General features: G+C 41.2%; 1 pseudogene across 1 annotated transcript; it reads right to left on the minus strand.

Moving 5' to 3' along the window:
- Positions 1 to 3,874: 3,874 nt before the first annotated feature.
- Positions 3,875 to 9,906, minus strand: LOC117662627 (uncharacterized; annotated as a pseudogene). The gene is made up of 3 exons (XR_015731762.1): positions 9,788 to 9,906; positions 8,325 to 8,484; positions 3,875 to 5,764 (listed from the first exon to the last, which is right to left on the minus strand). The product of XR_015731762.1 is annotated as an uncharacterized LOC117662627 (transcript).
- Positions 9,907 to 12,484: the final 2,578 nt, after the last annotated feature.

The raw sequence follows: 12,484 nt of genomic DNA on the forward strand, positions 1-12,484 counted from the left end.
TCTGTAAAATACCATTTTTCCCAAACCGCATAATATTCCGAATCATCTTTTTCTTTTAATTCTAAGGTAAGTTTATTCATTTTAGCACATTCATATATTTTCTATATGAACAATCCCTCTGGTGGTAAATTAAATTCCTTCCAATTTTGCGCGAACGCAATTGTTGCTGCTGTTAGTATATGTAGGATCAAATATCTTATTTTTTTATCATATTTATTTTATCATTTTAATATTCCCAGGAGAAATGTTTCTGGATTCAGCTCAATTTGACAATTTATTAAGTCTTGTAGCCAACTTTGTATCTTGGTCCAATACTTTTTCACTTCAGGACATAGCCACCAGGCATGAAAGAAGGTACCTTGGTGCTGGTTGCATTTCCAGCACTTTAGGCTTAGGTTTGGGTACATTTTAGCCAGCCTTGCTTTTTCTTATAGGCAATTGATTTTGTTAACGTGTAGTTTTTATTCCAAATTGTTTCCCACTCATCTAAATCTATGTTATGCTCTATATTTTTAGCCCATGCAATCATTGGTTCTTTCACCACCTCCTCTACTCTATCAAATTCTAATAAGTAATTGTATAATTTGGATATTAATTTTCTTTCGCGGCCAATCAGCAATTTATTTAGTTGTTTTAGTTCCATGTCAATTTTATATTCTTCCACGTCTTTCTTGTATCTGGATTGCAGTTGTAGGTATGGCCACCAATCAATGGATATTCTCTGTTCCTTTAATACCTGATTATTTTTAAGCTTTCCCTGCTTATCTAAAATTTCTGAGTATCTAGGCATTTTGCTGATATCTAATGTGTTGGGGTGGATCATAACTTCCATAGTAGCTAGCCAACCGGGGATTATCATATAATGTTTTTTCTTTGTATCTTCCCAAATTCGTAGCAGTGCATCTCTTATTTTATGTCTATAGAAATATGAGTATATCCTACTCCCTTTGTCCCACATAAAAGCATGCCATCCCTTTTGTAAATCATGCCCTTCCAGGGTTAAAATTCTTCTGTTTTTTAAATTAACCCAATCCCTTATCCATACTAACGTGGCTGCTTTGTGGTATAGTTCCCACGCTGGGAGTCCAAAACCACCCCTACTTCTACTATCTTGTAGAGAATGTAATTTTATCCTTGCCTTTTTTCCTGACCAGATGAATATAGTCGTAATTTTATTTAGTTCATTGAAAAATTTTCTGTCTAATTGTATGGGGACTGTTTGAAATAAATATAATATTTTAGGTAGAATATTCATCTTAATCGTCACTATCCTACCTAAAAGCGATATATGTGACGTTCCCCACTTTTCTAAAGCCTTCTTTATTTGTTGGACCAAAACCATATAATTATCCTCCTTTAGGGATGAACACCTCGCCGTTAACCATATCCCTAGATATTTGACTTTTTTAACGATTTGTAAATCCATTTCTTTTTCTAATTCTTTTTTCTGAATTATTGTTCAATTTTTAACTATCATTTTGGTTTTCCCTTTATTAATTTTAAGTCCTGATATTTCCCCATATTTTTCTATTTCTCATATTAGAATAGGGCCAGATTCCAGAGGTTCCTCAATAATAAATACCATATCATCTGTAAAGGCCTGTGCCTTGTACTCTTCTCTTATAATTTTCATTCCCTTTATTTCTCGATTTCCTCTTCTATTTAGTAATATTTCTAATGTTAAAATAAAGAGCAGTGGTGACAATGGGCACCCTTGACATACACCCTTAGTTATCTGAAATGTGTTGGTAATATCCCCATTTACTATTACCCTTGCCTTTTGTGTCTAATAAATTGCCTCTATCATATTCTCAAATTTAATTCCCAATTTCATTTGTCTAATTTGCCTAATCATGAATTGCCAATTTAGATTGTCAAAAGCTTTTTGGGCATCCAGAAAAGCAAGCACCACTTGTTTCTCTGGATGAGCTTCATAATATTCCAGGGTGTCTACAATTATTCTCATATTATCTCTTATTTGTCTATTGGGAAGGAAGCCATTTTGATCCGGGTGCATAGTCTCATTTAATACTCTTTTCAGCCTTTCTGCTATTATATATACATGAATATTTTGTAATCCGCATTTAAAGGATATTGGTCTCTAATTTCTGATTTGACTCTTATCTGTATCTTCTTTCGGGATTAAGGTGATGTATGCTTCCCTCCACAATTGTGGTATTTTTGATTCATATAAAGCTTTCTTACAAAGTTCCAATAACACTGGTTCCATAATTTCATTCAATTTTTTATCGACTTCCTCTGGGAGGCCATCAGGTCCTGGTGTCTTGTTATTCTTAAGTCTAAGGAGTGCCCCTCTCAGTTCTTCTGGTGTTATTTCTTTATTTAGCAATTCCCTTTTTTCCTCCTCTAGTGGTATGATCCCTTCTTCCAGTAGATAATTATCAATTTTATCCTTTGGTATTTTCTCTTGTTTGTAAAGATCCGCATAATATTTTTGTACAATTTTCTTTTTTTCTCCTTCATTATTTTGTGTGATCCCCATCTTGTCATCTAATTGTTGGATAATCCGTCCTTCTTTCTCTTTTTTTCAATTTATAGGCCAACCACCTTCCGGTTTTGTTAGCATGTTCAAAATAAAATTGTTTAGAATATTTTAAGTTTCTTGCGATCTCCTCTTGCTCTAATTCTAATATATTTAATTTATGTCTCGCAAGGGTCAAGGTTTCTTTAACAAATTCATCTCCTGGTTTTGTTTGGAGTCGCTTCTCCAAATTTCCAATTTCTTCCGATAAAATGTTATGCTGTTTCCATTTTTCCTTATTTTTCTTTGCATTCTAGGCTATTGTTATTTCCCTTATATAAGCTTTCATGGTATCCCATAAATTTATTAGTAAAGTGTTTTTTATTTTCTTTAAAAAATGTCAATTCTTTCGTTATCCTTTCAATATATTCCTTTTCCCTTAAAATTTGGGAGTTTAACACCCAACTTCTAATATATTTTTTTTCACCTCTCCATATTACCTCAAGGGGATTGTGATCTGCCCACGTATTTTGGGAGATCTCAATTTTTTCTATTTCTAAACCTAATTCCTTGTTCATCCACATCATATCAATTCTAGACCAAGATAGAATAGAATAGAATAGAATAGAATGGAATGGAATGGAATGGAATGGAATGGAATGGAATGGAATAATAGAGTTGGAAGGAACCTTGGAGGTCTTCTAGTCCAACCCCCTGCCCAGGCAGGAAACTGTACACCACTTCGACAAATGGTTATCCAACATCTTCTTAAAAATTTTCAGTGTTGGAGCATTCACAACTTCTGCAGGCAAGTTATTCCCCTTATTGTTCTGTCAGGAAATTTCTCCTTAGTTCTAAGTTGCTTCTCTCCTTGATTAGTTTCCACCCATTGCTTCTTGTCCTGCCCTCAGGTGCTTTGGAGAATAGTTTGACTCCCTCTTCTCTGTGGCAGCCCTGAGATATTGGAACACTGCTATCCTGTCTCCCCTAGTCCTTCTTTTCATTAAACTAGACATACCCGGTTCCTGCAACTGTTCATGTTTTATCTTTGAGTCCCCTAATCATCTTTGATGCTCTTCTCTGCACTCTTTCTAGAGTCTCAACATCTTTTTTACATCGTGGCGATGTAGGTATGCATGGGGGTTGGAGTAGAAGGTGAATTTTATTGTCTTTTGGATGTAGAGTTCTCCACATATCTATCAAATTTAGTTCATCTATCATTTTATATATGGGTAATATATACTTTTTTCTTATTATTTTTATCACTAACATAATCCCATTGTAATCGCCCACAATGCATATATTATTATGGTCTGTCATAATTACCTTTTCATGTAATTTCTTATAGTATTCCCCGTTTTTTATTAGGCGCATAAAAAACTACCAACAAAATTAATGTATGCCCTCTCTTTATTTCCATCATTAAAGTTTTCTTTTGGATCCGCATAAATTTGGGTAGCCTTTATTCCTTCCTTAATATATATCACCCTTTCTTCTTCTTCTCTGCCAATACTGTGTAATGTTTCCCTAGTTTATTATATTCCAAGTATTTTCCACCCTGCTTTCAAATGTGTATTTCCTGGAGGCATACTATTTCTGCTTTTTGTTTAATTAGCTTACCCTAAACAGTTCAGAGTACCCAGTTCAGAGTTGGCGAACCAGGTCCCTTCTGTCACTGTGTGAAGTGCCTGGTAAGGTGTGGCCTCTGAAAAAAGAATATGTGTTCCTGCATCGTTCACAACTGAAGAGATTTATCTCTATGGACTATCTGATGCATTTTTTGCTGTGATTTGCAATGAAGTTTTCTCATACCCCGCCCACTTGTGAGGCTAGTCTCCGGTGTGATATCTGTTGTGCATCTGAAGTGCTGAAGGTAGGGCGAAACATTGCCCACAATTTGAACATTTATATGATTTTTCTCCAGTGTGCATTCGTTGATGCTTCGAAAGAGTATCTTTCTGAGAAAAACATTGACCACACTCCGAGCATTTAAAGGGCTTCTCTCCTGAATGGATTTGGCTGTGACTTGTAAGGTGAGATGACCGAGCAAATGCTTTCCCACACTCTAAACATTTATAACTTTTTTCCCCTGTGTGAGTTTTATATGATTTCTAAGGTTTGATGTGGTACGATAAAATTGTCCACACTCGATGCATTGATATGGCTTTTGCCCAGTGTGAATTTGCTGATGTCTCCAAAGTACTTCCTTATAAGTAAAATATTTACCACATTCTATGCATCTATATGGCTTCATGCCTGTATGGACCCTCTCATGCATTCCAAGAGTGTGTTTTCTGGAAAAGCATTTCCCACACTCCAAACATTTGTACGGCTTCTCCCCTGTGTGGATTCTCTCATGATTCTGCATGTCTTTTTGTGTAAAAAAAACGTTCCCACACTCCCCACATTTATAGGGTTCCTCCCCTTTGTGAGCCTTCTGATGTGTGCAAAGTTCAAAAGAATACATAAATTTTCTCTCACATTCTGGGCATTCAAAGGGTCTGTCTCCGGTGTGAATTTTCCAATGTTGCACCAGGGTTGATTTACTGGAAAATTATTTCCCACATTTGAGGCACTTTACATTTTTCTCCCCACTGTGTGTTTTCCAATGACTCCGAAGATCTGAACTCTGGGTGAAACAATTTCCACACACAAAGCATTTGTATATTTTTTTCTTTGTCTCCCCTCTTTGTGTTTTCTCATGACTCCGAAGAGATGAACTCTGAGTGAAACATTTCTCACACTCAAAGCACGTGTAAGATTTTATTCCTGAATGAATCTTCTCATGTAGCAGAAGAGCTGAGCTATGAGAAAAGCTCTTCCCACATTCCCAACACTTGTAAGGTTTCTCCGCTGTGTGAGTCCTCTCGTGCTTTCTGAGAGTGTCTTTTCTACGGAAAAATTTCCGACATTCCAGACATTGATAAGGTTTATCTCCAGTATGGATTTTCTGATGTTTAAGAAGTTCTAACTTTCGTTCAAAGCATAAGTCACATTCCTCACATTTATAGGGTTTTAGTACACCCTCCAAACCTTGACTGGATCCTCTTTGAAAATGGATATTCCTGTGGGTCAAAAGGAGGGACCAGCAAGCAAAGGTTTTCCCACACTCTGAGCATATATGGGAAGTTTGGTGGTTTTCTGGAGTGTTGCTTGTGTCTGACGGGAGATCCAAGGGTTTCTCATACTCCATACTTGTTGGCGGCTGCTGCCTTGTGCTGATTTTCTATAGTTTTGTTGTAGTCGACTTGCAGGTAAAGGTTGGATCACAAAATTTTATTTCTGTTAGGAAAAAAAAAGAAATGGAGAATAATATTTCCTTTTGAGAAAGGTAGGGAATTACAAAATCCTAGAAGGGACCATAACGGTCTTCAAGTCCAACGCTCAGAACACCTGGACAAAATCTCCAGTGATGGAGCCCTTACATCTCTTGGAGGCAAAATCTTCTGTTGTTGTAGTTGTTAAGTGATTGTGTGTGTTGTTAAGTGAAGGAAGACCCAGGGAAGAACTGCAGGGGGGCCTCAAGTGGGGTGGGGGAGACCCTGGAGATCCAGTGCAGGCCATGCATTAATTAAGAGAGCTGCAGCCACCCCCAGAAGTCTCAGTCCGCTCAATGAGGCAGAAATGCCAGGGTGGTGCGTTAAGCAGAAGCCTGCGGCCTTCAGCCATTTCAGCCATCTGCCACTGACCCCAAGCCTGGACTTCAGCCCAGTGTCACTGGTGCCACTGGGAAATGCGGCCTTAATCCCCAGTCCGGTGGCCTTTGCAGCCTTGTGCCACTCTCCAAGCCACATGTTCCATGCTGTTTCTAAGCACCATCGACCAAAGCATCTCTAAGCTTGTCCAGGACCCCCTCAAGTCAAATACAGACTCTGCTGGGATTCCAATGGTCTCCCCTGATCCCCCTGCCCCGACAAACCTGACCTTCTTATCTGGGACTTCATCCACTTAATGACCAGTGAAATCACTTAACAACTGCAACAGTGAGTGCAGAATTACACTAATTGAGCAAAGCCATCATGTGATACCTCACATAATGACCACTTTGTTAAGCAAGCGAGATTCCAACCCCAACTGTAGTCATAAGTCAAGGACTTCATACAGGCAACCCAAAAGGTTAAGGCATCACAGAAGCCAAAGAGGAGGAAAGAGAGCTGAGATTAGTGTAAACAACCCATTTTTTTCTCCCCTTTTCTTATAGGCAAAACAAGGAAAAATATAAAGTTTAGAAATTATACCCAGCTTTTTAAAGCAGAAGCAAAGTAAACATTAGGATAAAACAAACTATTTCATTTTTAGCCTTTTTCCTTTGAGTTCAAAGAATCTCTTGCAGATAAAAACAAGAGCTCAACTCAAACCCCAAACCCTCCCCTCCCCATTGCAAAGAGGTCAGTCTGAGTTAAGACCACATTACAAACCTCAATAAATGGTTTAAAGGTCCGTTTATTCGGAGGAATAAAGGAGGAAATAGAGCTGAGATTAGTGTAAACAACCCATTTTCTTCTCTCCTTTTCTTGCTTTTTCTGATTATTCCACTTATGAGCTCCATCCCATCATGACTAGTTGATCCTGATTTCCTCATGACATGTTTCCTCTGCCTGCATGGATCCATTTCACAGCTCAGTCTCTTCCTCTTGGGAAGACCATGCAACTTTCCTTCGGGCTCTTTATTTATTTGTTGTTTAAATTTATTTGCCACCTATCTTGCTGAGGGGCTACTCTGGGGCACTTATAACAGTAAAAATGCTGAAATGAATATGTGTAAACATAACAGTATCAAAGTACTGAAATGATGAACAATGGGATAAACAATGAAGGTACAGTAATGTCAAATTAAAAGTGGATGGGGGTGGGTAGGTGAAGAGTGTAGGGAGCAGGTGGGCTTTGCTATTATTCTAGTAGCCACCTCCAATGTCATTTATTTTGGGGTTAAGACAACACCATCTATGCCAGCCCTCCCTCCTCTCCGACTGCCCCATAGGGGTCCTTCAGTCAGAAGTGCCACACCTGCCTTGGGCAAGAAGGGAGGGGAACAGAGCAGCTGCTGGCTTCTGCATCAAGAGTTTCCCTCTGGAGCCACATCTGGCTTCTTCCACAAACCACAATTTAGCACAAGACACAGGACTGTCTGAGTTGAGGTCATCCCTCTGCATTTCCTACCCGGATGGGAGAAGCCGGTCGATTTCCCATCCCTGGAGGATGGGAAAATGGCTCCAATTGGGCGTTTCATCCTTCTCCAGGTGCAACAGCCAAGTTATACATACAAGGACCATGGCAGATCAAGGCAAATAAAGGTATAGAGAGCTTCTCCAAAGTGAAATGAAAGATATTTGTCATCTCAAGCAGCCCCTTCCCCCCCCCCAAAAAGCTGAACTGAGACATGGTTTAATGCTGGGGTAAATTCACCCCAAATCCCCAATAAAGGATCCAGAGAATTTCAATTAAAGTTTAAGCTTTAGAACAAGGTCTAAGTGCTTCAGTTTACTAAACTGTAATTGCAAGTGCATTATGGAACAAGGCATAAACAAGAACATTTTGCACATATAATTAAAAATGTATCATGTGAAAGAAGACCCAATTTGGGCTGACACAACAGTTTCCCATGACCGGACAGCCCAATCACGAACCAAGTCCCCAGGCAGCCCCTTTCGGCTTCAAGGTGCATCCACCCAGCTCCGTGGCCTTCTGCTCAGGGCTCCACCTCCAACTCGGCCAAGAGCGGCTTCTTCAACAAATATTGATTAAAGGAATTACGCCTTCACCCAGCACCTTGGCAGCATTGCACTTTTGACAAAGAAAGATTAAAAAAGCTTATTCCCCAAACCAAGATTTATTTACTCACCTTTAAATTTATAGTTAAGAGGTCTCTGGGTTACTTGTTCTCCCTCTAAGTCAAGGCCAGGGATGACCTTCACCACTGACCGGTTAAATACTGTCTGACTGAATGGCCCTTTGTGCACGAAGCTGCTTCTCCAACCAAGCCACAATTTCCAAATTCTCTCCTGCAAAGACAAATAAAAGAGGTTCAGAAGCCGACAATAATCTATAAATGACCTGGAAGAGATAGAAGATACAATACAAATAATGGAGATACAATCATGATTCAAGAAGATCTTGATAAGCCAAAATGGAAGAATCTAGCAAGATGAAGCCCAACAGGGAGCAATGCAACCTTCTGGCCATCAACTTGTTCTAGTAGTTCCTCACAAGACCATCCTCCAATTTTCCTTAGAATTTGTGGTTTCTAAAATACCCACCCAGAAGGCGCTGGCACATCACAGCCTCTTCTGGGCAAAACAAGGAAAATATAAAGGTTAGAAATTATACCCAGCTTTTTAAAGCAGAAGCAAAGTAAACATTAGCATAAAACAAACTATTTCATTTTTAGCCTTTTTCCTTTGAGCTCAATTGAGCTTGTAGATAAAAACGAGCTCAACTCAACTAATTTAAACCTTTTATTCCCCTCCAAACCCTCCCCTCCCCATTGCAAAGAGGTCAGTCTGTGTTAAGACCACATTACAAACCTCAATAAATGGTTTAAAGGTCTAGGGCTCGCTGGCTTAGAAGAGTGAGGAAAATTCTCAGGAACTACTCTCACCCTGGTCATTACTTCTTTACCCTCCTACATCAGGAAGGAGATATAGAAGTATAGCCAGGAGCACAAACAGGCTGAGGAACAGTTTTTATCCGTGGGCTGTCAAGACTCCTGAATGAGAAATAACACCATAACTACGTAGTATGATGGACTGCAGGGCCGGCGCAATGTGTAACATGTTCACACTGGTGCAATAGGACTGGGTGTTTTGTTAATATGATTTATTGGGTTAGGGATTTTTTGTCTTCACTGTGAGTTGTATTGTGTTGGGGAGGTGCACTGAGGGAACTCAGCCAATCTCACTGTACATATGTTGTGCGCTGACAATAAAGATTTGAATTGAATTGAGATTATTGCATTTTTTAAAACTGCACTTGCGGGATATACATGCTCAGAGACCTCTTGCTCTGACGGACCACAGAGAGACCTTCTGAAAACAGCCTCCCCAAAGCTCCTTCGCGGACCCACCCGAAGCCCCCCGCGGTGCCTTGGACGGGCGAGGAGAGGGCATATCCAGTCCGGGGACGGAGCTCCCTATGCCCCCCGCCCCCAGGGAGAAATCTGCTCCCTGCAGGCAACGCCAGAGCCGGATCTCCCCGAGGAAAACCCGGCAAGCCGAAGAGCGGGATCCGCAGCTCCCTTCATCCTGGCGCGGAGATGATCTCCTGGCAGGAAAGGCAGCCTGGAGGCCGGAGGGAGAACAGCCCTACCTGCCCCGAGAGGGATCCTGAAGTCTCTTCTGAGAGATCCAGCGTCGATCTTCGCCGGGCTAACCGGGACTCGCGGAAAGAAGCGGAGAGGCGGAGGCGGGGCTTCTACTGTAGACTCTGATTCCGCTTCCGCCTTGTAAGCCACGCCCCTTATTGCCGGTTCAGCTCCTCCCGCCTCCAATCTCCCCTTTCAGCCAGGACCACGTGCAACGAAACCGCCTCTGTATCTCCAATGGACGTCGGTGTTCAGGGTTCCTCTGCCCATGCGAAGAGTGTCCCTCACTGCACGGTGGAAGCGCGCGCTTTTATGTGTCCATGAGAAAGACCTATTTAGGGTTTTTTGTTTCGGAACTTCGTTCAAAGTGCCAGTAACGATACAGTTACCATTTTTGGTAGTTTTATTTTTTTGGTTTTCTTTCCTAACTGGATAATAAATGTTTAATTTTACTCCCAGGATCTTTTAATTCATCTGTCATCACGTCTTATCACGAGCAGCCCAGATCTAACATTTGTTCCCAGAGGCAACACAATACAACAGGCAAATAAGCCTGAAAACATTGCCAAGCCACTGGAAAATAGAAATGATTCCATTTTTTATTTCTATTTATCGTTGCTTTATTATTTTTGCAAATAACTCAAGGCAGTGAACATATCCAACACACCTTCCTCCTCTTATTTTCCTCACAGCTACCCTTTGAGGTGGGTTAGACTGAGACTGGCCTAAGCTCATCCAGCTGGCTTTCAGGGCCAAGGTGGGACTGGAACTCATTGTCTCCTGCTTTTGAGCCCTGGCATTAACCACTAGGGCTAGGCCATACTAGAAGTCCTGGTTGTTGATTGGGAATGGTCATCTTTTAAGATGGGTGGACTTCAGTTCCCAGAATTCATGTTGGCTGGGGAATTCTGGAAGTAGAAATCCACACATCTTAAAATAGTAAAGGTTGAGAAACACTAATATTGACTTACACAGGCATATTTATATTGTTTCCTAGTATGATTTGATTGCTTATTTGTACCCTATGACTATCACTGTGTTGTACCTTATGATTCTTGATGAATGTATTTTATTCTCCTTATGTACTGTAGGAAGATAGCACCCACCCTTTCCTAGAGGAATGAAATATTTTGGGAAATATTAAAAAAGCAGAATATTATGTTTCCCTGGATTAGAAATGTTTTAAAGATGAAGTAGCTCCCATCTTCCTGCCCCTACCCTTTGTCAACGGGCCAGAGGCAGAAACTCAATCTTTGTCAATGGACTATCATCTGCAACACAATAGGACCAATCTAGCAACAGAAACTAACACAATAGGACCCATCTAGCAAAAGAAACTCACCACATGGCACCTGGGAAGATTACATCAGCCAGCAAGGCTAGCTAAGACCCCCACCCCCTGGGAGTCTGACAACCAATCAGGATACTCTTTCTGGGCCCAAGGAAGTTCAAAGCCAGAGAGGGCATAAAACCCGGGGACTCACTGCGTCTCGCCCCTTTTTCTGTTCAGGAACTCAAGTCATGTGATCATGTCCACTATTAAACCATCTTTCCAAGCAGTCTCCGTGTTTCCAGTGTCTTTTTCCCCACTTGGAGCTGAACCCAGAAGGATATTTCTTCCTACAGTACACTGAGATCATATGCACCAAAGTCAAATTCCTTGTGTGTCCAATCACATTTGGCCAATAAAGAATTCTATATACCATTTCCTGCAGAGGTGGGTTTCAGCAGGTTTTGACCAGTTCTGGAGAAATGGTAGTAAAAATTCTGACTGGCCCCACCCCCATCTATTCTCTGCCTCCCAAGTCCCAGCTGATCTGGAGGAAATGGGGATTTTGCAGTATCCTTCCCTTGTGTTCTGCCCCAGCTACGGACCCCAAAGAACACAGCACACACAAAGTCTAAACAAAGCTTATTTTACTCAAAACTCAGTCTTTTGCAAATGCAGGCTGTTAATAAACTTTCTTAACAGCCTGCAAGAATCCACAGATAAGGTAATCACAGTCTTACTAGGTTGGCAGAAAGCCCAGAAGCAATGTTGCAGAGAATCCAAACGCGAAGGAAAGCGAACTAAAGTTGTTCCCTACATCTTGCTGCAATCAGCATTCCTCCTTATATAGGCTAAGGGAGTGGCCAATTAGCCCCAAGCCTTACTCTCGAGGAGACCTCCTCCTGAGGAACCACTCCTGCCTTTTGACAGCTCTGCGTGCCTGTGCATTGAGAAGAGGCTCCTCCTCTTCATCCTCTTCACTTAAAGGAGCTTCTGGAGGTTCTGAAGGCCCTGGCTGAATCCCTGCCTGTGGCACCACATCTTCTCCAGCCTCCTCACTGTCCGACTTGAGCACCAGCTGCACAGGCTGCTGACGCAGCACCATACCAGCCTCCTTGTCGTTGGAATCAGCTACAATCCGCGCAGGCCGCTGGTGGGCCACAACACCTTGCCACGCCCATGCCATGCCTACCAAGCCACGCCATGCCATGCCCACCAAGCCACGTCCACAGAACTGGTAGTAAAAATTTTTGAAACCCACCACTGATTTCCTGCTCAAACCACATATGTGTGTTTGAAGAAGGTGTGTGTTTTATGAAAATCATTCCCTGTTCAAGGAGAAGAAATGTAAGGACCCAAATCCACATTTGGATACAGCTGATTCTTGACTAATGGTTGCAATGGAGTCTGCTCATTATAGAACCGGGTCATA

The sequence above is a fragment of the Pantherophis guttatus genome, chromosome 2, assembly GCF_059756535.1.
Source record: "Pantherophis guttatus breed Tessera chromosome 2, ASM5975653v1, whole genome shotgun sequence".
In the NCBI taxonomy this organism is placed as follows: Eukaryota; Metazoa; Chordata; class Lepidosauria; order Squamata; family Colubridae; genus Pantherophis; species Pantherophis guttatus.